The 24,520-nt window shown below is 44.7% G+C and overlaps 1 long non-coding RNA gene across 5 annotated transcripts in view; it reads right to left on the bottom strand.

The window, feature by feature from the left end:
• The window catches only part of LOC137332446 (uncharacterized), a 137,052-nt gene that overhangs the window by 24,743 nt on the left and 87,789 nt on the right, over positions 1-24,520 (bottom strand). For all 5 annotated transcript variants that reach the window (XR_010965665.1, XR_010965664.1, XR_010965666.1 and 2 more), the window contains one exon: positions 414-514. This is a non-coding gene — a long non-coding RNA (uncharacterized lncRNA). The remainder of the gene's footprint in view (positions 1-413; positions 515-24,520) is intronic.

The raw sequence follows: 24,520 nt of genomic DNA, 5'->3' as shown, positions 1-24,520 counted from the left end.
AATCTTGCTGGTGAAACGGAGGCGAGGAGGGCAGGGTCCAAGTGGTCAGTGCCTTTATTGCACAGCTTGTGAGCCAAGAGGAGCAGGAATGTTTCCTCTAGGTCCAACAAGCTTACTTGCCACGATCAGACCCCGGCGATGTCCGACCCCGCCCCCCCCCCCCATGATGTCCGACCACCCTCCCGATGTCCAAGACACCCCCCCAATGTCCAACACCCCCTCCCGATGCCCGACACCCCCTCCCGATGCCAGACACCCCCCGATGTCCAAGACACCCCCCGATGCCCAACACCATCCCCCCCAACGTCCACCGCCCCCCCCCAACATCCAACATCCCCCTCCCCGATGTCCAATCCCCCCGATGTCTGACCCCGACCCCTAAATGTGCAAAGATAATTACAACATTTACCCACCTTCCAGCCCTCCTGCATCTCCTTGTAACAATCTCCCTCCTGACATCCGCTCCCCTGCTGCTTTCCAGCCTGTCAATCTGGCTGGCTGTCACGTGCAAAACCTGTTGAGAAAATGTAAAAGACGTCTTGCAATTAAATTCTGCAGGACATCTGGCAAACCCATACTTCCAGGTTTCCCGTCTGGAAATCCTCCCCCCACCCCCCCATCTAGCTCTCTTCACAGCATCGAGTAAATGACGGGGCTTTCCGCCCAGGCAACACTAAGGGATCAGGAAGCTCATACAGCTCTAGGACGGGAACCTTATTACAGGCTTTAATTTTGCTCCTCTTACTACTTTTTTTGTAGCCTTTTGTTGCTTTTTATAATGTGGAGATGCCGGTGATGGACTGGGGTTGACAAATGTAAACAATCTTACAACACCAAGTTATAGTCCAACAATTTTATTTGAAAATCACAAGCTTTCAGAGGCTTCCTCCTTCGTCAGGTGAATGTCAGGAAATCCTTGAACCTTTCGCATTTATATTCAGAGAACAATACCTGGTGATGACAGATAATCTTTCCAACTGCCCGTTGTCAAGGCAATCAAAGTGTTCAGACAGAGAGGTGTTACCTACAGGACCGCCGAATATACAAACGGCCAGAACACAAAACAGAGAGAGAGAGGGAGAAACATCTGAAAGGAAGAGAAAGACAGAAAATGACCCGTTGAATTAAAAACAGATAACTTTTATTCGCTGGTGGGGTTACGTGTAGCGTGACATGAACCCAAGATCCCGGTTGAGGCCGTCCTCATGGGTGCGGAACTTGGCTATCAATTTCTGCTCGACGATTTTGCGTTGTCGTGTGTCTCGAAGGCCGACTTGGAGAACGCTTACCCGAAGATCGGTGGCTGAATGTCCTTGACTGCTGAGGTGTTCCCCGACTTTGAGGGAACCCTCCTGTCTGGCGATTGTTGAGCGGTGTCCGTTCATCTGTTGTCGCAGTGTCTGCATGGTCTCGCCAATGTACCATGCTCCGAGGCATCCTTTCCTGCAAGGTATGAGGTAGACAACGTTGGCCGAGTCACAGGAGTATGAACCATGTACCTGGTGGGTGGTGTCCTCTCGTGTGATGGTGGTATCTGTGTCGATGATCTGGCATGTCTTGCAGAGGTTGCCGTGGCAGGGTTGTGTGGTGTCGTGGACGCTGTTCTCCTGAAAGCTGGGTAACTTGCTGCGGACGATGGTCTGTTTGAGGTTGGGTGGCTGTTTAAAGGCAAGTAGTGGAGGTGTGGGGATGGCCTTAGCGAGGTGTTCGTCGTCATCGATGACATGTTGAAGGCTGCGGAGAACATGGTGTAGTTTCTCCGCTCCGGGGAAGTACTGGACGACGAAGGGTACTCTGTTGGTTGCGTCCCGTGTTAGTCTTCTGAGGAGGTCTATGCGATTTTTCGCTGTGGCCCGTCGGAACTGTTGATCGACGAGTCGAGCGTCATATCCCGTTCTTACGAGGGCGTCTTTCAGCGTCTGTAGGTGTCCATCGCGTTCCTCCTCGTCTGAGCAGATCCTGTGTATTCTCAGGGCCTGTCCATTGGGGATGGCCTCTTTGACGTGGTTAGGGTGGAAGCTGGAAAAGTGGAGCATCGTGAGGATGTCCGTGGGCTTGCGGTAGAGTGAGGTGCTGAGGTGCCTGTCTTTGATGGAGATTCGTGTGTCCAAGAAAGAAACCGATTCTGAGGAGTAGTCCATGGTGAGCTTGATGGTGGGATGGAACTTGTTGATGTTATCGTGTAGTCTCTTTAGTGATTCTTCGCCGTGGGTCCATAGAATGAAAATGTCGTCGATGTATCTGGTGTACAGCGTTGGTTGGAGGTCCTGTGCAGTGAAGAAGTCCTGCTCAAACTCGCTAAGGCCATCCCCACACCTCCACAACTCGCCTTTAAACAGCCACCCAACCTCAAACAGACCATCGTTCGCAGCAAATTACCCAGCTTTCAGGAGAACAGCGTCCACGACACCACACAACTCTGCCGCGGCAACCTCTGCAAGACATGCCAGATCATCGACACAGATACCACCATCACACGAGAGGACACCACCCACCAGGTACATGGTTCATACTACTGTGACTCGGCCAACGTTGTCTACCTCATACGTTGCAGGAAAGGATGCCCCGGAGCATGGTACATTGGCGAGACCATGCAGACACTGCGACAACGGATGAACGGACACCGCGCAACAATCGCCAGACAGGAGGGTTCCCTCCCAGTCGGGGAACACCTTAGCAGTCAGGGACATTCAGCCACCGATCTTCGGGTAAGCGTACTCCAAGGTGGCCTTTGAGACACAAGACAATGCAAAATCGTCGAGCAGAAATTGATAGCCAAGTTCCGCACCCATGAGGACGGCCTCAACCGGGATCTTGGGTTCATGTCACGCTACACGTAACCCCACCAGCGAATAAAAGTTATCTGTTTTTAATTCAACGGGTCATTTTCTGTCTTTCTCTTCCTTTCGGATGTTTCTCCCTCTCTCTCTCTGTTTTGTGTTCTGGCCGTTTGTATATTCGGCGGTCCTGTAGGTAACACCTCTCTGTCTGAACACTTTGATTGCCTTGACAACGGACAGTTGGAATGATTATCTGTCATCACCAGGTATTGTTCTCTGAATATAAATGCGAAAGGTTCAAGGATTTCCTGACATTCACCTGACGAAGGAGGAAGCCTCTGAAAGCTTGTGATTTTCAAATAAAATTGTTGGACTATAACTTGGTGTTGTAAGATTGTTTACATTTGCTTTTTATAGTCCCCCCTGTCTGCTGGATTTCCACTTTTCCCTTGCATTTGTGGAAGCCTTTTACAATATTGCTTGATACTACCTCTTACCTCATTTGTTGACTTTGGTTGCTTAGCTATACAAGTAGAGCCTTTGCCTTTTAGAGGTATGTCCTGATTTTGTATCGAACCAAATATTTCTTTGAATACTTCCCACTGTTAGTTTGTAGGTTTATCCATTAACAGCTCAGCCCAGTTTACTGTGGTAAATTCATTACTCATCCCGTCAAAGTTTGCCTTGCTTAAATTTAAAACTTTGGTTTGTGACTCTCCCTTCTCCCTCTCAAACCTAATATCAAATTTAATCATATTACGGTCACTATTTGCAAGATTCTCCCTTACTGTCAGATTGTATGAACATAAAAACATAAGAAATAGGAACAGGAGTGGGCCATAAGGCCCCTTGAGCATCGACCTCAACTCCACTTACCCGCCCTAGCCCCATATCCGTTGATTCCCTTAATGTCCAAAAATCTATCGATCTCAGTCTTGAATATACTCAACGACTGAGCATCCACAGCCCTCTGGGGTAGAGAATTCCAAACATTCACAACCCTCTGAGTGAAGAAATTTTTCCTCCTCTTGGTCCTAAATGGCTGACCTCTTATCTTGAGACTATGACCCCTAGTTCTAGACTCTCCAGCCAGGGGAAGCTGCCTCTCAGCATCTATCCTGTCAAGCTCTCTAAGAATTTTATACGTTTCAATGAGATCACCTCTCATTCTTTTAAACTGTTTGTCACTCATCACTAAATCCAGTATGGCCTCTTCCCTTGTCGGGAAAGGTGTCACGAGACAACAAGGGCTGGATTCTCCTGTTGGAGGGATAGCAGTGGAGCAGGACTTCTAACTGCCCACATTACTGCCACTAACCTCCTGAAACTTTCTCCCTGACAACTTCATTATGCATGCAGGGTGAGTTAGGATCATTAATACCACTCCTCATTGGGTTACCACTGCTGGGAAGGAGGGATATAAAATGCTGCTGCAGCCTTTAAAACTCACATGTATAACAAATAACAGAGAACTGTCTTTGGAAGAGAAATACCAATACTGAAAATTCTGAATTTGCATGACGAGTAAGCTCTGCAGACAATAGGCAGACAGGCAGGAGAGGCTATGGGAGATACCAAAGTTGGAGGCGAGGTGTCAAGTGAAGGTTAGTTAAGGCAAGACAAGACTCATGATACATAGAGGGAATTTTAACCACCCCCACCAGGCGGTAACCAGACGGGGGCAGTTAAATGGGGTACGGTAGCATAGTGGTTATGTTACTGGACTAGTAATCCAGAGGCCTGGACTAAAATCTAGAGTCATGCGTTCAAATCCCGCCACGGCAACTGGCGAATTTAAATTCAATTAATTAATTAAATTTAATGAATTAAATTTTAAAAATCTGGAATTAAAATACTAGTATCAGTAAGGATGGCCATGAAACTACCGGATTGCCGTAAAAACCCATCTGGTTCACTAATGTCCTTCAGTGAAGGAAACCTGCCGTCCTTACCCGGTCTGGCCTATATGTGACTCCAGACCCACAGCAATGTGGTTGATTCTTAATTGCCCTCTGAAATGGCCCAGCAAGCCACTTAGTTGTAAAATCTCGCTACGAAAAGTCATAATAAGAATAAAACCGGACGGACCACCTGGCATCGGACCACTAGGCACCGGACACGACAAAGGCAAACCAAGCCCAGTCGACCCTGCAAGGTCCTCCTTACTAACATCTGGGGACTTGTGCCAAAATTGGGAGAGCTGTCCCACAGACGAGTCCAGCAACAGCCTGACATAGCCATACTCACAGAATCATACCTTTCAGTCAACGTCCCAGACTCTTCCATCACCATCCCTGGGTATGTACTGTCCCACCGGCAGGACAGACCCACCAGAGGTGGCGGTACAGTGATATACAGTCAGGAGGGAGTGGCCCTGGGAGTCCTCAACATTGACTCTGGACCCCATGAAATCTCATGGCATCAGGTCAAACATGGGCAAGGAAACCTCCTGCTGATTACCACCTACCGTCCTCCCTCAGCTGATGAATCAGTCCTCCTCCATGTTGAGCACCACTTGGAGGAAGCACTGAGGGGAGCAAGGGCACAAAATGTACTCTGGGTGGGGGACTTCAATGTCCATCACCAAGAGTGGCTCGGTAGCACCACTACTGACCGAGCTGGCCAAGTCCTGAAGGACAGACCTGCCAGACTGGGCCTGCGGCAGGTGGTGAGCGAACCAACACGAGGGAAAATCTTACTTGACCTCGTCCTCACCAATCTACCTGTCGCAAATGCATCTGTCCATGACAGTATTGGTAGGAGTGACCACCGCACAGTCCTCATAGAAATGAAGTCCCGTCTTTGCACTGAGGACACCATCCAACGTGTTGTGTGGTACTACCACCGTGCTAAATGGGATAGATTCAGAACAGATCTAGCAGCTCAAAACTGGGAATCCATGAGGCGCTGTGGGCCATCAGCAGCAGCAGAATTGTATTCCAGCACAATCTGTAACCTCATGGCCCGGCATATTCCTCACTCTACCATTACCAACAAGCCAGGGGATCAACCCTGGTTCAATGAGGAGTGTAGAAGAGCATGCCAGGAGCAGCACCAGGCGTACCTAAAAATTAGGTGCCAACCTGGTGAAGCTACAACTCAGGACTACATGCATGCTAAACAGCGGAAGCAACATGCTGTAGACAGAACTAAGCGATTCCACAACCAACGGATCAGATCAAAGCTTTGCAGTCCTGCCACATCCAGTCATGAATGGTGGTGGACAATTAAACAACTAACGGGAGGAGGAGGCTCTGCAAACATCCCCATCCTCAATGACGGCGGAGTCCAGCACGTGAGTGCAAAAGACAAGGCTGAAGCGTTTGCAACCATCTTCAGCCAGAAGTGCCGAGTGGATGATCCATCTCGGCCTCCTCCCGATATCCCCACCATCACGGAAGCCAGTCTTCGGCCAATTCGATTCACTCCACGTGATATCAAGAAACGGCTGAGTGCACTGGATACAGCAAAGGCTATGGGCCCCGACAACATCCCAGCTGTAGTGCTGAAGTCTTGTGCTCCAGAACTAGCTGCGCCTCTAGCCAAGCTGTTCCATTACAGCTACAACACTGGCATCTACCCGACAATGTGGAAAATTGCCCGGTTATGTCCTGTCCACAAAAAGCAGGACAAATCCAATCCGGCCAATTACCACCCCATCAGTCTACTCTCAATCATCAGCAAAGTGATGGAAGGTGTCGTCGACAGTGCTATCAAGCGGCACTTACTCACCAATGCTCAGTTTGGGTTCCACCAGGACCACTCGGCTCCAGACCTCATTACAGCCTTGGTCCAAACATGGACAAAAGAGCTGAATTCCAGAGGTGAGGCGAGAGTGACTGCCCTTGACATCAAGGCAGCATTTGACCGAGTGTGGCACCAAGGAGCCCTAGTAAAATTGAAGTCAATGGGAATCAGGGGGAAAACTCTCCAGTGGCTGGAGTCATACCTAGCACAAAGGAAGATGGTAGTGGTTGTTGGAGGCCAATCATCTCAGCCCCAGGACATTGCTGCAGGAGTTCCTCAGGGCAGTGTCCTAGGCCCAACCATCTTCAGCTGCTTCATCAATTACCTTCCCTCCATCATAAGGTCAGAAATGGGGATGTTCGCTGATGACTGCACAGTGTTCAGTTCCATTCGCAACCCCTCAAATAATGAAGCAGTCTGAGCCCGCATGCAGCAAGACCTGGACAACATCCAGGCTTGGGCTGATAAGTGGCAAGTAACATTCGCGCCAGATAAGTGCCAGGCAATGACCATCTCCAAAAAGAGAGAATCTAACCACCTCCTCTTGACATTCAACGGCATTACCATCGCCGAATCCCCCGCCATCAACATCCTGGGGGTCACCATTGACCAGACACTTAACTGGACCAGCCATATAAATACTGTGGCTACGAGAGCAGGTCAGAGGCTGGGTATTCTGCGGCGAGTGACTCACCTCCTGACTCCCCAAAGCCTTTCCACCATCTACAAGGCACAAGTCAGGAGTGTGATGGAATACTCTCCACTTGCCTGGATGAGTGCTGCTCCAACAACACTCAAGAAGCTCGACACCATCCAAGATAAAGCAGCCCGCTTGATTGGCACCCCATCCACCACCCTAAACATTCACTCCCTTCACCACCGGCGCACTGTGGCTGCAGTGTGTACCATCCACAGGATGCACTGCAGCAACTCGCCAAGGCTTCTTCGACAGCACCTCCCAAACCCGCGACCTCTACCATCTAGAAGGACAAGAGCAGCAGGCACATGGGAACAACACCACCTGCACGTTCCCCTCCAAGTCACACACCATCCTGACCTGGAAATATATCGTAAACAATTTTACAACACCAAGTTATAGTCCAGCAATTTTATTTTAAATTCACAAGCTTTCGGAGGCTTCCTCCTTCCTCAGGTAAATGGAAATATATCGCCTTTCCTTCATTGTCGCTGGGTCAAAATCCTGGAACTCCCTTCCTAACAGCACTGTGGGAGAACCGTCACCACACGGACTGCAGCGGTTCAAGAAGATGGCTCACCACCACCTTCTCGAGGGCAATTAGGGATGGGCAATAAATGCTGGCCTTGCCAGCGATGCCCACATCCCATGAATGAATTTTAAAAAAATGGAACGGGGGACTCACCCACTGGCTTTTTGCCCCAGTATGACTGCCTACAATTTTAAGTTGAGGATAATCAGGGCCCTGAAACTCCACTGAATTCTCCCAATCTATTGCTGTAACTTCAGCATAAATTATCAGAACACCCAGAAATATTCCATGAGTGAATGTTTTTAGCTATTGATTCCGTTTCTCCGAGGCACCGCTGAAATTACAGCAGTAGATTGGAAGAACCCCACATGGAAATTCTAGGCACTGGAGTTTAACTAGGAAACAATACACAATTCTGTAGTTCTAGGAAAACATTGACATCATGCTACTCTGGGATTTGACTTCAAGGATCACTGCTGATATGCAGACAATGGGCTACACAAGTGCTGTCATCACTTTGGGATCTGCTTGTTTGGCTTAGTTCTTCAGTTCTGAGTTCTGCTGCAGAGCAGTGAAAATGACTAATGCACAGTCATTCAACTTGGTTTTTGTAAATGTGAAGAGGCCAACACAAATCAATCACTTCTTATAACACCATCAATTTTTAGAAATAAAACCACTCAGCACAACAACAGCTACTTTTTTTTTAACAAATTAATGAAAATCAGTGCGATTGAATCGAAGAATTCTGCGGAGTTTGATTCAGAAATTGGCAGTTTACTGTTAGCATGCACTGTTTTTCAGAGAACGTGCTCGTATCAGCAAATTCCAGGAAAGGGCATCTGAGAAACATTAGTGAGGCAATTATTACACGTCAGCAGGGTTCTATATTCATGATAAGTGGGTCCCTAATAATCAACAGTAAGCTAAGTGAAAATTGGGTTTTCAAATAGATCTTAAAGGAATGAAACCCAATCCACTGATCTGGAAACTAAAGGACAGACTTGAAGCTTTTATTATTAAAGCAATAAATTATAAAATTACACAAAATTACTGAAGGGCAGCACGATCACAGACAAGGGACAGACCTCCAACAGAGATAGAGAAAAACACAGGGAGGTCTGATTTCATCAATGAATGTTATACCAATTTTGTATTTGCTCTACACTGCAAACTTGATCTGTGCATATTCTGTAAACTCGACACCCATTAGAAGATGCACCTTTATCTTGACGCAATATCTGAATGAAACATTATCAAATACAGATACTCAGTTTGTGAACTGTATAAATATTATGGATGTAAGACGTATAAAGGGTAATTTTCTGAATTTACACTCCTGATAGGGAGCTTCAGCCACTCAGAGTACATACTGAAAATTCGAGCATGCACTGTTCCTGCCTGAATTTACAATATGTGCTCCAAGCAAGCGAGGCCCCCTTGAGGAGAACAAAGTCAGAAAATAACCCCTATAGAATATGTGTTAGCTTGGCGCAGTTGTTAGTATGCTTGCCGCTGGGTCAGAAAGTTTGTGAGTTTGAGCCCCATATCGGGGCTTGATACTTCAGTGTTGTGCTGAGTTACTACTGTATTGTCATAGGCACCATCCTTTGGAAGAGACGTTAAACTCGGATCTCATTTACCTGTTCCAGAGTGGTTCAGGTGGACGTGAAGAATGGCATGACCCTATTTGAAGAGGTGTCCTCCCAACAATCCTCCTTCAGACAATGCTACTAAAGTAAACCAGACTAACTAGTAATTCATCAGAATGGCTGATGTATTTGCCTACATGACAACAGTCACTGCATTTCAAAAGTAATTTACTGCGTGAAGCACTTTCTAACGTTTCACCAAATCCATGTAAAAGCATTATTATTAATGAAAAGCCATCTTTAGCTAACAATTTTTGTACAACTTTTGTGTTAAAGTTAAAATTTGAACGAACAGTATACAATAATCTATTGTTTGTTTGTAAATGGGAGAAAATAGCATGCTGACACCTTTAGATGGGACTAATTTTTAAACTTTATTTAGGGGCTTTTTCGTGATTAATCAAGTGTATCCCCAGGCCCGGATTGTCCTGTCTCACTCAAGATTATCTGGAATGACAGATATAATAAATTAAGAAATTTGCGGATTACACAAAGATAGGCCGTGTGGTTGATAGTGAGGAGGAAAGCTGTACGCTGCAGGAAGATATCAATGGACTGGTCAGATGGGCAGAAAAGAGGCAAATGGAGTTCAATCCGGAGAAGTGTGAGGTAATGCATTTGGGGAGAGAAAACAAGGCAAGGGAGTACACAATAAATGGGAGGATACTGAGAGGTGTAGAGGAAGTGAGGGACATTGGAGTGCATGTCCACAGATCTCTCAAGGTAGCAGGACAGGTAGATAAGTTGGTTATGAAGGCATATGGAATGTTTTCCTTTATTAGCCGAGGCATAGAATATAAAAGCAGGTATGTTATGCTGGAACTGTATAAAACACTAGTTAGGCCACAGCTTAAGTACTGCACACAGTTCTGGTCACCACATTACAGGAAGGATGTAATTGCACTAGAGAGGGTGCAGAGGAGATTTATGAGGATGTTGCCAGGACTGGAGAATTTTAGCTATAATGACAGATTGGACAGGCTGGGGTTGTTTTCCTTGGCGGTGATTTGATTGAAATGTACAAAATTATGAGGAGCCTAGATAGAGTAGATAGGAAGGACCTATTTCCCTTAGCGGAGGGGTCAATAACCAGGGAACATAGATTTAGTGATTGGTAGAAGGATTAGAGCGGAAATTAGGCAAATTTCTTTCACCCAGGGGGTGGTGGGTGTCTGGAACTCACCGCCTGAGAGGGTGGTAGAGGCAGAAACCCTCAACTCATTTAAAAAATACCTGGATGTGCACCTGAAGAGCCGTGGCCTGCAGGGCTACAGACCAAATGCAGGAAAGTGGAATTAGGCTGGTTGGCTCGTTTCTCAGCTGGCGCAGACACGATGGGCCGAATGGCCTCCTTCTGTGCCGTAAATTTTCTATGATTCAATTCTATAGTGATCCTATCTTGTCTATCAAAGTATTGTGGCAGTTCTGTGAAACAGCCTTTAGTTGGGGAGAAACCCATAGCTGCTCACAGTTCACACCATCCACATTTAAAAGGAAAACAATGACTGGATAGCAGGAGTATTTTATGGTTTGAAATACTAAAAATAGAGTCCTACTCACTTATTACCTTAAATCTGTGTCCTCTGGTTCTCAACCCTTCCGTCAATGGGAACAGTTTCTCTTCATCTACTTTATCTAAACCTGTCATGATTTTAAACACTTCTATCAAATCTCCTCTCAACCTTCTCTGCTCTAACAAGAACAACCCCAGCTTCTCCAGTCTATCCACGTAACTGAAGTCCTTCATCCCTGGAACCATTCTAGTAAATCTTTTCTGCACCCTCTCTAAGGCCTTCACATCCTTCCTAAAATGTGCATCTGCAAGTTTGAAATTATACCTTCTATACCCAAGTCCAGGTCATTAATATATATTGAAAAGAGCAGTGGTCCGAATACTGACCCCTGGGGAACACCACTGTATACTTCCCTCCAGTCTGAAAAGCAACTGCTCACCACTACTCTCTGCATTCCGTCCCTTAGTAAATTTTGTATCCATGCTGCCACTGTCTCTTTAATCCCACGTACTTTAATTTTGCTAACAGATCTATTATGTGATACTTTATCAAATGCCTTTTGAAAGTCCACATACACCACATCAACCGCACTATCCTCCTCAAAGAACTCAATCAAGTTAGTCAAAAACGATTTTCCTTTAACAAATCCGTGCTGACTTTCATTTATTAGCCCATTCTTTTGTCCCGGATTATTGTCTCTAAAAGTTTCCCTACCACCGATGTTAGGCTGACTGGCCTGTAATTGTTGGGTTTATCCCTCTTCCCTTTTTTGAACAGGAGTATAATATTTGAATTCCTCCAGTTCTCTGGCACTGCCCCCATATCTACGGGGGATTGGAAGATTGTGGCCAGAGTCTCTGCAATTTCCACCCTTCCTTCCCTCAGTAACCTAGGCTGCATCCCATCTGGACCGGGTGACTCTTCTACTTTTGAGCACTGCCAATCTTTTAAGGACCTCCTCTTTATCTATTTTTATCCTATTAAATATCACTACTACCTCCTCCTTTACTGCTACAATGGCAGCATCCTCTTCTCTAGTGAAGACAGATGCGAAGTATTCATTTAGTGCCTCAGCCATGCCCTCTGCCTCCACAAGAAGATCTCCTTTTTTGTCCCTAATAGGTCCCACCCTTCCTTTTACTATTTATATGTTTATAAAAGACTTTTGGATTCCTTTTTATGTTAGCCACTAGTCTATTCTCATACTCTCATTTTGCTCCTCTTATTCCCTTTTTTAGGATCTCCTCTGTACTTTCTGTATTCAGCCTGGTTCTCTACTGTATTATGAACCTTACATTTGTCATATGCCTCCTTTCTCTGTAGCATTTTAATCTCTATACCTTTAGTCATCCAGGGAGCTCTAACTTTGGATGCCCTTCCTTTCCCCCTCGTAGGAATGTGTCTACTCTGTACGTGAATCAACTCCTCCTTGAAGGCCTCCCATTGTTCAATTACTGTTTTCATAGAATCATAGAATGATTACAGCACAGAAGAAGGCAATTCTGCCCATCGAGCCTGTGCCAACTCTTTGTAAGAGCATTCCAGTTAGTCCCATTTCCCCGCTCTTTCCCCGTAGCCCTGCAAACTTTCTCTCTTCAAATATTTATCCAATTCCTTTTTGAAAACGATTGAATCTGCATCCACCACCCTTTCAGGCAGCGCATTCCAGATCATAACCACTTGCTGTGTAAATAGCTTTTCCTCACGTCGCCTTTGGTTCTTTTGCCAATCACCTTAAATCTTTGTCCTCTGGTTCTCGACCCTTCTGCTAATGGGAACAGTTTCTCTTCATTTACTTTATCTAAACCCGTCATGATTTTAAAGACTTCTGTCAAATCGCCTCTCAGCCTTCTCTGTTCTAAGGAGAACAACCCCAGCTTCACCAGTTTATCCACGTAATTGAAGTCCCTCATCCCTGGTACCATTCTAGTAAATCTCTTCTGCACCCTCTCGAAGGCCTTCACATCCTTCCTAAAGTGCGGTGCCCAGAATTTGACACAATACTCCAGCTATGGCCGAACCAGTGTTTTATAAAGGTTCATCATAACTTCCTTGCTTTTGTACTCTATGCCTCTATTTATAAAACCCAGGATCCCATATGCTTTTTTAACCGCTTTCTCAACCCGTCCTGCCACCTACAAAGATTTGTGCATATATACCCCCAGTTCTCTCTGTTCCTGCACCCCCTTTAGAATTGTACCCTTTAGTTTATATGCCTCTCCTCGTTCTTCCTGCCAAAATGTATCACTTCGCACTTCTCTGCATTAAATTTCATCTGCCATGTGTCTGCCCATTCCACTAGCCTGTCTATGTCCTCTTGAAGACTATTATCCTCCTCACTGTTCACTACACTTCCAAATTTTGTGTCATCTGCAAATTTTGAAATTGTGCCCTGTACACCCAAGTCCAAATCATTTATATATATCAAAAAAAGCAATGGTCCTAGTACCGACCCCTGGGGAACACCTCCCTCCAGTCCGAAAAACTACCGTTCACCACTACTCTCGGTTTCCTGTTACTTACCCAATTTCGTATCCATGCTGCCATTGCCCCTTTTATTCTATGGCCTTCAATTTTGCAGTCAAGCCTATTATGTGGCACTTTATCAAACGCCTTTTGAAAGTCCATATACACAACATGAACCGTATTGCCCTCATCGACCCTCTCTGTTACCTCATCAAAAAACTCAATCAAGTTAGTTAAACACGATTTGCCTTTAACAAATCAGTGCTGGCTTTCCTTTATTAATCCACATTCATCCAAATGACTACTAATTTTGTCCTGAGTTATCATTTCTAAAAGCTTCGCCACCACCGAGATTAAACTGACTAGGCTGTAGTTATCGGGTTTATCCTTACATCCTTTTTTGAACAAGGATATAACATTTGCAATTCTCCAGTCCTCTGGCACCAGCCCCGTATCTACGGATGTTTGGAAGATTATGGCCAGCACCTCTGCAATTTCCAGCCTTACTTCCCTAAGCAACCTAGGATGCAACCCATCCAGACTGGGTGACATATCTACTTTAAGTACAGCCAGCCTTTCGAGTACCTCCTCTTTATCAATTTTTAGTCCATCCAGTAACTCAACTACCTCCTCGTTTACTGTGACTTTGGCAGCATCTTCTTCCTTGGTAAAGACAGATGCAAAGTATTCATTTAGTACCTCTCAGCCATGCCCTCTGCCTCCATGTGTAGATCCCTAATCAACCCCACCCCTCCTCTTACTACCCGTTTACAATTTATATGCCGATAGAAAACTTTTAGATTCCCTTTTATGTTTGTCGCGAGTCAATTCTCATACTCTCTCTTTGCCCCTCTTATCTCCTTTTTCACTTCTCCTCTGTACTTTCTATATTCAGCCTGGTTCTCACTTATATTATCAACCTGACAACTGTCATACACCCCCTTTTTTCTACTTCATCTTACTCTCTATCTCTTTCGTCATCCAGGGAGCTCTGGTTTTGGTTGCCCTACCTTTCCTCCTCATGGGAATGTACCTAGACTGTAACCAAACCATCTCCTCTTCAAAAGCCGCCCATTGTTTGATTACAGTTTTGCCTGCCAATCTTTGATTCCAATTTACCCGGGCCTGATCCGTTCTCAACCCACTGAAATTGGCCCTCTTCCAATTAAGTATTTTTACTCTAGATTGATCCTTGTCCTTTTCTATAACTAATCTAAATGTTATGATACTATGATCACTGTTCCCTAAATGTTCCCTCACTGACAGTTGTTCCATTTGACCCACTTCATTCCCCAGAACCAGATCCAGCAATGCCTCCTTCCTCGTTGGGCTGGAAACGTACTGATCAAGAAAGTTTTCCTGAACACACTTCAGAAATTCCTCCCCCTCTTGGCCCTTTACACTCTTACTATCCCAGTCTATATTAGGATAGTTGAAGTCCCCCATTATCACTACCCTGTGGTTCTTACACCTCTCTGTAATTTAGGAACATAGGAACACAGTAACAGGAGTAGGCCATTCAGCCCCTCGTGCCTGCTCCGCCATTTGATAAGATCATGGCTGATCTGTGATCTAACTCCATATACCCGCCTTTGGCCCATATACCTTTGGTTGCCAAAAAGCTATCTATCTCAGATTTAAATTTATCAATTGAGCTAGTATCAATTGCCGTTTGCGGAAGAGAGTTCCAAACTTCTACCACCCTTTGTGTGTAGAAATGTTTTCTAATCTCGCTCCTGAAAGGTCTGGCTCTAATTTTTAGACTGTGTCCCCTACTCCTAGAATCCCCAACCAGTGGAAATAGTTTCTCTCTATCCACCCTATCTGTTCCCCTTAATATCTTATAAACTTCGATCAGATCACCCCTTAACCTTCAAAACTCTGGAGAATACAACCCCAATTTCTGTAATCTCTCCTCGTAACTTAACCCTTGAAGTCCGGGTATCATTCTAGTAAACCTACGCTGCACTCCCTCCAAGGCCAATATGTCCTTCTGAAGGTGCGGTGCCCAGAACTGCTCACAGTACTCCAGGTGCGGTCTAACCAGGGTTTTGTATAGCTGCAGCATAACTTCTGCCCCCTTGTACTCTAGTCCTCTAGATATAAAGGCCAGCGTTTCATTAGCCTTATTGATTATTTTCTGCACCTATTCATGACACTTCAATGATCTATGTACCTGAACCCCTAAGTCCCTTTAGACATCCACTGTTTTTAACTTTTTACCATTTAGAAAGTACCCTGTTCTATCCTTTTTTGATCCAAAGTGGATGACCTCACATTTGTCTACATTGAATTCCATTTGCCACAGTTTTGCGCATTCACCTAATCTATCAATATCGCTTTGTAATTTTATGTTTTCATCTACACTGCTTACAATGCCACCAATCTTTGTGTCATCGGCAAACTTAGATATGAGACTTTCTATGCCTTCATCTAAGTCGTTAATAAATATTGTGAATAATTGAGGCCCCAAGACAGATCCCTGCGGGACTCCACTAGTCACATCCTACCAATTTCCCTGCAAATTTGCTCCTCTATATCCTTCCCACTAGTTGGTGGCCTATAGAATACATCCGGTAGTGAAATGTCACCTCTATTATTTCATAACTCTAACCAAATAGAATCTGTCCTTGACCCCTCCTGGATATCCTTTCTCTCCAGCACTGCAATATTCTCCTTAATCAATACTGCCACCCCCACCCCCCACCTCCTTTTTTTCCTTCCTTATCTTCCCTGAACACCTTGTATCCAGGAATATTTAGCACCCAATCCTGCACTTTTTTGAGCCAAGTCTCTGTTATCGCCACTACATTATATTCCCATGTGGCTATTTGCACCTGCAGGTCACCAACTTTATTTACCAGGCTTCGTACGTTTACACACATGCACTCTAAACCTATCTTAGGCCTTCTCATATTGTCTCTTAATCTGATCTCACCTAATACTGTGCTATTTCTTACTCTAGTGCCATCTGTCTCTCCCAATCCTTTGTGCACCTTGTTTCTCCTTTCTAATGCTACATCCAGGTGTCCACCCCCCCTGCCAAATTAGTTTAAACCCACCCCCCCCACAGCACTAGTGAACCTCACCATGAGTACATTGATCCCAGCTCTGTTGAGGAGCAGCCCGTCCATCTTGAGCAGTTCCCTCCAGTCCCAGAACTGGTCTCAATGCCCCAAGAATCTGAAGCCCTCCCTCCTGTACCATGTCTCTAGCCACGCATTAACCTGCCTTATCTTCCTATTTAGCACATGGCACTGGGAGTAATCCAGAGGTTACTACCTTTGAGGTCCTGCTTTTTAACTTCCTCCCCAGCACCTGAAACTCTAGCCACAGGACCTCATCCTTTTCCTTTCCTATTTCGTTGGTACCCACATGGGCCATGACTTCTGGCTGTTCCCCTTTTCCTACCCTTTTGGACGACCACCCACTTGCTATCCTGAATTCTCTGTGGTTGCAGGGTGACCTCCTCCTGGAACGTACGATCCAGGAAACCTTCAACGTCCCTTATGCTCTGCGATGACTCCAGCTGCCTCTCCAGCTCAGAAATCCTCAGTTTGAGCTCAAGCAACTGGAGGCATTTCCTGCACATGTGGCCCTCTAGGACACACGAAGCATCCTGAAGTTCCCACATGGTGCAGGAATTGCAGGCAAGGGGTCTCAGCTGCCCGTCCATTATATTTAGAAAACTTTTTTTTCTAAACTCCCTTTAGATACTCTTATTATTATTTTACTTATTGTTTACTTACCCCGATTAACCTACCCTTTTATTCCAGATCTCTCCGAGCTCTTCCTCTCTGTTCATGGTCTTTCCCCCTCTACTCCTAATTTCCCCTCTCATCAAATTCTCAAGTTGCCACTCTGTTCGCAATCCACCCCGTTCGCTCTGTGCTTCAGCTCTCAGTTTTGTCTACCAATTATTGCTTCCTATCCACCTCGGCAAGATCCCTTTTTAACTCACTAAAATTTGCCCTCCTCCAATTTTCACATTTAATTGTTCATTGTCCTTTTCCATAACTATTCTAAACCTAATGATATTATGATCACTGTTCCCCAAATGCTGCCCCACTGAAACATGCTCCATCTGCCCCACTTCATTCCCCTGAACTAGATCCCAGCACTGTTTCCTTCCTGGTTGGGCAGAAAAACACTGTTCTAGAAAGTTCTCGAACGCAATTCAGGAATTCCTCCCCTTCTTTGCCCTTTACACTGTTATTGTCCCAATCTATATTGGCATAACTGAAGTCCTCCATTATCACTACTCTACAGTTCTTGCATCTTTCTGTAATTTGCCTGCAAATTTTCTCCTCTATCTCCTTCTGGTGTCCTATTAATACAACCAGTAGTGTAATAGTACCTCTATTGTTCCTCAATTCTAACCAAATAGATTCTGTCTTTGATCCCTCAACTACATCATCCCTTTCCAGTGCTACAATAGTTTCTTTGATCAAGACTGCCACCTTCCCCCCCGCCCCCCACTTTCTGTCTATCCCTATTCTTCCTGAATACCTTGTAGCCAGGAATATTAAGGACCCAATCCTCCCCTTCTTTGAGCCAGGTCTCTGTTATTGCCACTTAATCATAGTCCCTTGTGGCAACTTGAGCCTGCAGCTCACCAACCTTATTTACCACACTACGTGCATTTATGCACATACATTCTAAACTCATCTTAGATTGCCTCGCATTTGCCCCCTGTCTGATCCCTCCTATTTCGGAACTATTCTTCACTTTAGTGCTACTTGTCTCTCCCAGTCCTCTGAGCATCTTGTTTCTCCTCTCTAATGTTTCATCCTGGTTCCCACCCTTCTGCCAAATTAGTTTAAACTCTCCCCCACAGCACTAGTTAACCTCCTCGCGCGGACATTGGTCCCAGCTCTGTTGAGGTGCAACCTGTCATCTTGAATAGATCCCTCCTGCCTCAGAACTAGTCCTAATACCCCAGGAATCTGAAGCCCTCCCTCCTGCACCATCGCTCCAGCCATGCATTAAACTGTCTTATCCTATATTCCTATACTCACTAGCGCTTGGCAATGGGAGTAATCCAAAGATTATTACCTTTGAGGTCCTACTTTTTAACTTCCTCCCTAGCTCCTGAAACTCCGACTGTAGGACTTCGACCCTTTTCCTTCCTATGTCATTGGTGCCCACGTGGACCACGACTTCTGGCTGTTCCCCTTCCCCCCACAAAATGTTCTGCACCCTCTCAGTGATGCCTTTTACCCTGGCTCCAGGGAGGCAACACACCATGTGGGACTCCTGTTGGCGGTTGCAGGAAACGCCTGTCTATCCCCCTGACTATCGAATCCCCTATAACAACTGCATTTTTTTTGCCCCCGTGCAGCAGAGTCTCCCACAGTGCCGTGGATTTGCTCCTGACTGCAATCCCCCGAGATGTGAACACCCCCATTGGTATTCAATACTGAATACCAGTTTGTGAATACCACACTCCCACAGGACTCCTGCACTGCCTGCCTGTTCCTCCTAATCTGTCTGGTGGTCACCCACTTCCTCTCTGCCTGAACTCTCTGTAGCTGCGGGGTGATCAACTCCTGAAATGTGCTATCCACAAAACTCTCAGCTTCCCGTATGCACTGTTGTGACCCCAGCTGCCCCTCAAGCTCAGAAACTCTGAGCTCGAGCTCGAGCATTTGGCGACACTTCCTGCACAGGTGGTTTTCCAGGACACACATAGTGTTCTGGAGTTCCCACATGGCACAGGATGTGCATGCAACAGGCTCTCGTTGTCCTGCCATGTTAGCTAGTTATGTAAACTGTTTTTTTTAGCTTTAAGCCAATCTACCATTTATCTAACACAAGCACTAACCACTAAAAAGTAGTTAATGTTTTATCTTCGATGCAGTATAAATTGTATTTAAACCAGTCTGATCTAGATTGCACACAGTACATTTCACAGATTGATTACTTTCATTTGATGAGAGTTAACTTTGTGTATTAAGCATCTTCCATGAAGCAGAACACAGGGCAATGGAATGCATTAGTACCAACCTTTCACTTATCTCAACTCAAAAATTAAACGTAATGAGCCATCAAGAATATATTAAAGTCAGCCATGTAGAATTATGGCAGCTGATCTGCCTTCCTTTGATAGTGTAACAAAATTAGATTTTCACCGTGTATTCAGTCACTATTAGATCCTCACAGTGTATTCAGTCACTATTAGATCCTCACAGTGTATTCAGTCACTATTAGATCCTCACAGTGTATTCAGTCACTATTAGATCCTCACAGTGTATTCAGTCACTATTAGATCCTCACAGTGTATTCAGTCACTATTAGATCCTCACAGTGTATTCAGTCACTATTAGATCCTCACAGTGTGTTCAGTCACTATTAGATCCTCACAGTGTGTTCAGTCACTATTTGATCCTCACAATGTGGTCAGTCACTATTAGATCCTCACAGTGTATTCAGTCACTATTAGATCCTCACAGTGTATTCAGTCACTATTAGATCCTCACAGTGTACTCTGTAAATATTAGATCCTCAGTGTGTTCAGTCCCCATTATGTCCTCACAGTGTGTTCAGTCAATTAGGTCCTCACATTGTATTCATTCCCCATTAGGTCCTCACTGTGTATTCAGTCTCCAATAGGTCCTCACAGTGTATTCAGTTACCATTAGATCCTCACAGTGTTTTCAGTCCCCATTAGGTCCTCACAGTGTATTCAGTTACCATTAGATCTTCAAAGTGTGTTCAATCCCCATTAGACACTCACAGTGTATTCAGTCACCATTACATCCTCGCAGTATATTCATTTATAATTAAATCCTTGCATTATCTTTTCTTCTTCTTCTCTTCCATACCTAGCAGCACATGATGCAACCCATTTCTTCCACTGCTTTTAGACCATAAGACCATAAGAGATAGGAGCAGGAGTAGGCCATTCAGCCCCTCGAGCCTGCTCCGCCATTTAATTAAATAATGACTGATCTGATTTTTACCTCAACTCCACTTTCCCGCTCTTTCCCCAATATCCTTTGACTCCCTTGCTGATCAAAAATTTGTCTAACTCAGCCTTGAATGTATTCAATGACTCAGCCTCCACAGCATTTTGGGGTAAAGAATTCCAAAGATTCACAACCCTCTGGTAGAAGAAATTCCTCCTCATTTCCATCTTAAACGGGCGACCCCTTATTCTGAGACTATGCCCCCTAGTTTTAGATTCCCCCATGAGGGGTAACATCCTCTCAGCACCTACCCTATCGAGTCCCATCAGAATCTTATATGTTTCAATAAGATCTCCTCTCATTCTTCTAAACTCCAATGAGTACAGACCCAACCTGTTCAATCTTTCCTCATAAGACAACCCTTCCATACCCGGAATCAACCTAATGAACCTTCTCTGAACTGCGTCCAAAGCAAGTATGTTCTTCCTTAAATAAGGGCACCAGAACTGTACACAGTACTCCAGGTGTGGGCTCACCAGCACCCTGTACAGTTGTAGCATGACTTCCCTGCTTTTATACTCCATCCCCGTCGAAATAAAGGCCAATATTCCGTTTGCCTTCCGGATTACCTGCTGCATCTGTATGTTGACTTTTTGTGTTTCAAGTACGAGGACACCCAGATCCCTCTGTACCGCAGCATTTTGTAGTATTTCTCCATTCAAATAATATTTTGCTTTTTTATTTCTCCTCCCAAAGTGGATGACTTCACATTTTCCCACATTATATTCCATCTGCCAAATTTTTGCCCATTCGCTTAACCTGTCAATATCCCTTTGCAGACACTTTGTGTCCTCATCACAACTTGCTTTTCCACCTATCTTTGTATCATCAGCAAATTTGGCCACAAGACACTCTGTTCCTTCATCCAAGTCATTGATATATATTGTAAATAGTTGAGGCCCCAGCACTAAGCCCTGCGGTACCCTACTAGTTACAGATTGCCATTTTGAAAATGACCCTTTTATCCCGACTTTGTTTTCTGTTAGTTAGCCAATCCTCTGTCCACGCCAGTATATTACCCCCAACACCACAAGCTCTTATCTTGTGCAGTAATCTTTTATGTGGCACCTTATCGAATGCCTTTTGGAAATCCAAATATGCTGCACCCATTGGTTCCCCTTTATCCACCCTGCCCATTACTTCCTCAAAGAACACTAATAAATTTGTCAGATACGATTTCCCCTTCATAAAACCATGTTGACTCTCTTTGATTGTATTATGAGTCTCCAAATGTCCTGCTAATACTTCCTTAATAATGGATTCTACCATTTTCCCAATGACAGATGTTAGGCTAAGTGGTCTATAGTTACCTGCTTTCTGTCTCACTCCTTTCTTGAATAGGGGTGTTATGTTTGCGGTTTTCCAATCCGCTGGGACCTTTCCACTTCCTTTAAAGACCCTTGGATACAAGCCATCAGGTCCAGGGGACTTGTCAGCCTTTTTACATGCAGAAGGTTATGCTTTGGTTCATCTCTGTAACAAAGATCCCTTTTTATGTGGCCAGGTTCTTAGCCTGACCAGGGAAACTGACTAGAAGTCACCACTCCACTCTCGGACACCAGAGGTGGCTATCAACCCAGAATTCAGATGCCAGATCACTGGTCTCCTGTTCACCGGCACTATAATGTGTGGTGGGGGGGTCACTTCATCAGACACCAGTTCCCCACTGGATGTCAACCTGGTATTCAGAGACTGGAACTCTTGCCTCTGCTTGCTGGGGCTGTCTGGAGTGGGGGTCAAACCCATAACCTACTGACTCAGAGGTGGGAATGCTGCCTCAGAGGTGGTGTCATCAGCCAGGTCTGCAGGGGGGTATATTCCTGTCTAAAATTAAACAATCCAATACAGTATTCTGGCTTAACAACATAGGTATGATGGATTGTCAAAGTTCAAATGAATCATGGCAGCTTCATGGGTAGCACTTATTCACATGGAAATTATGTGTTTGCCATCACACACTAGACACATATGAATAGAATGAAACTCCTTTCTGTTGATGAAGTTAAGGAGGTTCTCATATGGGGCCTTCAATGCCACATGAATACCATCAATGGCATCCTGTACCTGGGGGAATCCTGCTAATCCAAAGAAGTTTACTGTATATTCCTATTGCTTGGTGGGGTCCATAGGAAAGGTGATAAATTGAAATGCGTACCTAAACAGAACATACGTGTCGTTCTTGATACAGTTGTACACAACTGATTGACTGACATAACTGAGGTCACCAGATGCTGCCTGATAAGATCTGGTGTAAAAATTCAGCTTTGTGGTCACTTTAACAGCCACTGACAAGGTTGATCAGTGGCCACCGGTTGAGTCTCTGGAGGGAAACACAGCCTTCACATATGCTGCCACTGTGAGAATCCCAGATATGATCCCCTAGGTCTGTATACCCATGGCACAGGTAACTAAGGGTTGGATGTTTATGCCTTCTGGGTTGTCTCACCCTCTTTCCTTCCATTCTCTCCTCCATGTCCTCATTATCATTTGCACCATTATATGGGCACAAGGGTATTCCCATAGGGATATCCATTTCTTTCTCTGAAATGTTTTAAGTGCTTTTAGTACTCTTGGTAAAGTAAGTACTAAAACCACTGGTAAGTGCCTAAGGTGTAAAATGGCTTTAAAGGTTCATAGTCCCTCTCAGTCTGTTAAAGACCTATTGGTTTAAAGCATTGCCTGAAGCTTTGGTCTCCACTCTACTCCATTGCCTCTGGGACTGGCCTGCACAATGCCACATTTAAATAATATATCACCTCAGAGATGGAGCGAGCCTTTGGCTTAGTGACAGAATTCCTGCCTCTGGTCAGAAGATGCATGAGTTCAAACACATGTGCAGGCATGGGAAGTACCAGTTCCAGAGGACAAAGGGCAGAGGTGCCTGAATTTTTTAGTCTCTCTCCAACCCCCACCCACCCCCCCAAAGGAAACTGTGAAGCATTGATCCAACTGTAAAATTATAGAAAGAGCAATGCAGACAAAACCAGGGGATAAAAAGAGTATAATTTCTGTGACTTTTCATTAGTTCAACTGATCTCCTAGCATGGGCCCTACCCTCACCTATATAATTACTGTACTTCCTCCTTACATTCACAAATGTAAAAAGTGTACCACCACGGATATGCCACCCATTAAATATGTTACCATATTGGTACTAATTCTTTTTGAAATATCACAGAACTTTTGATGTATTCTTGCATGTACAGGTCTACTTTCTTTGGTGGGACTGCTTCAGTTTCCATTCAGAGTATGTAATCTGAACGTTCTAGGCTTTACTGCACAGCATATATTTATCTTCATTTATATAAAAAGTCTTTCTGTCTTGGCATAACACGGTCTCATTATGTGCTGGGCACATGTGTCACACAAGTTAATTAAGATTATTTTATTACTTCAAGTGATGGAGATTTACTGTCCTCACCACCTGATAGCTGATCATTTCTAGTCCGAAAATATGTCATGCTGCTTGGTATTTCGAATGGTAAACTGTGCTATTAAATGGTTTGTTAATTCTGTCCTGTCAGGCAAGCCACAACATGCAATATTCATGATTAAAATATGCAAATTACTACTTATTCCAGCAACCTCTGACCGTTGGCTATTAAAAAAATGATCAATCAGCCTCAACTCATTGCTTTCACTGCTTGCACTCCAGAGAAGGGTTAGAGATGTGACTGGTTACTTCTCTTAATGCACTATATCAAGCAGTTAAAATGACATTCAAAAATTGCACTAATGAAATACTTGGAGTTTATAAACATTAGCTCAAACCTATGGTGTATCAAACCCTAGGAATACATTCCAGAAGGTTTTAAAAAGTAAGTAGATATTCAAGATTTATCTTTTTTTAAAAAATGATTTTTCCTTTTCCAATTTTCTCCACTCCTCTCCTGATGATGCCGACTCATGTACTCATACTGAAGTATGGTTACTCAGGCATTTTCTGGTAACTCACCCAAATGACCATAAACTAAGTCTAGATAGTGAGAGACAGCATGCTATTCAAATGTCAGGATATCACAGTCCAGCCCAATCCTACCTCACCTGACATCACCACACACGTACTTGACATCAGGACCCACTGGACAGTGATCCGGAGAATTAACCCTGACTATTCTGTCCCCTTCTCAGCAACCTGTCCTCAGAATTCAAGCCTTTAAACCC

The sequence above is a fragment of the Heptranchias perlo genome, chromosome 14 (genome assembly GCF_035084215.1).
Source record: "Heptranchias perlo isolate sHepPer1 chromosome 14, sHepPer1.hap1, whole genome shotgun sequence".
NCBI classification, from domain to species: Eukaryota; Metazoa; Chordata; class Chondrichthyes; order Hexanchiformes; family Hexanchidae; genus Heptranchias; species Heptranchias perlo.
This window is presented reverse-complemented; position numbering and strand designations above follow the sequence as displayed.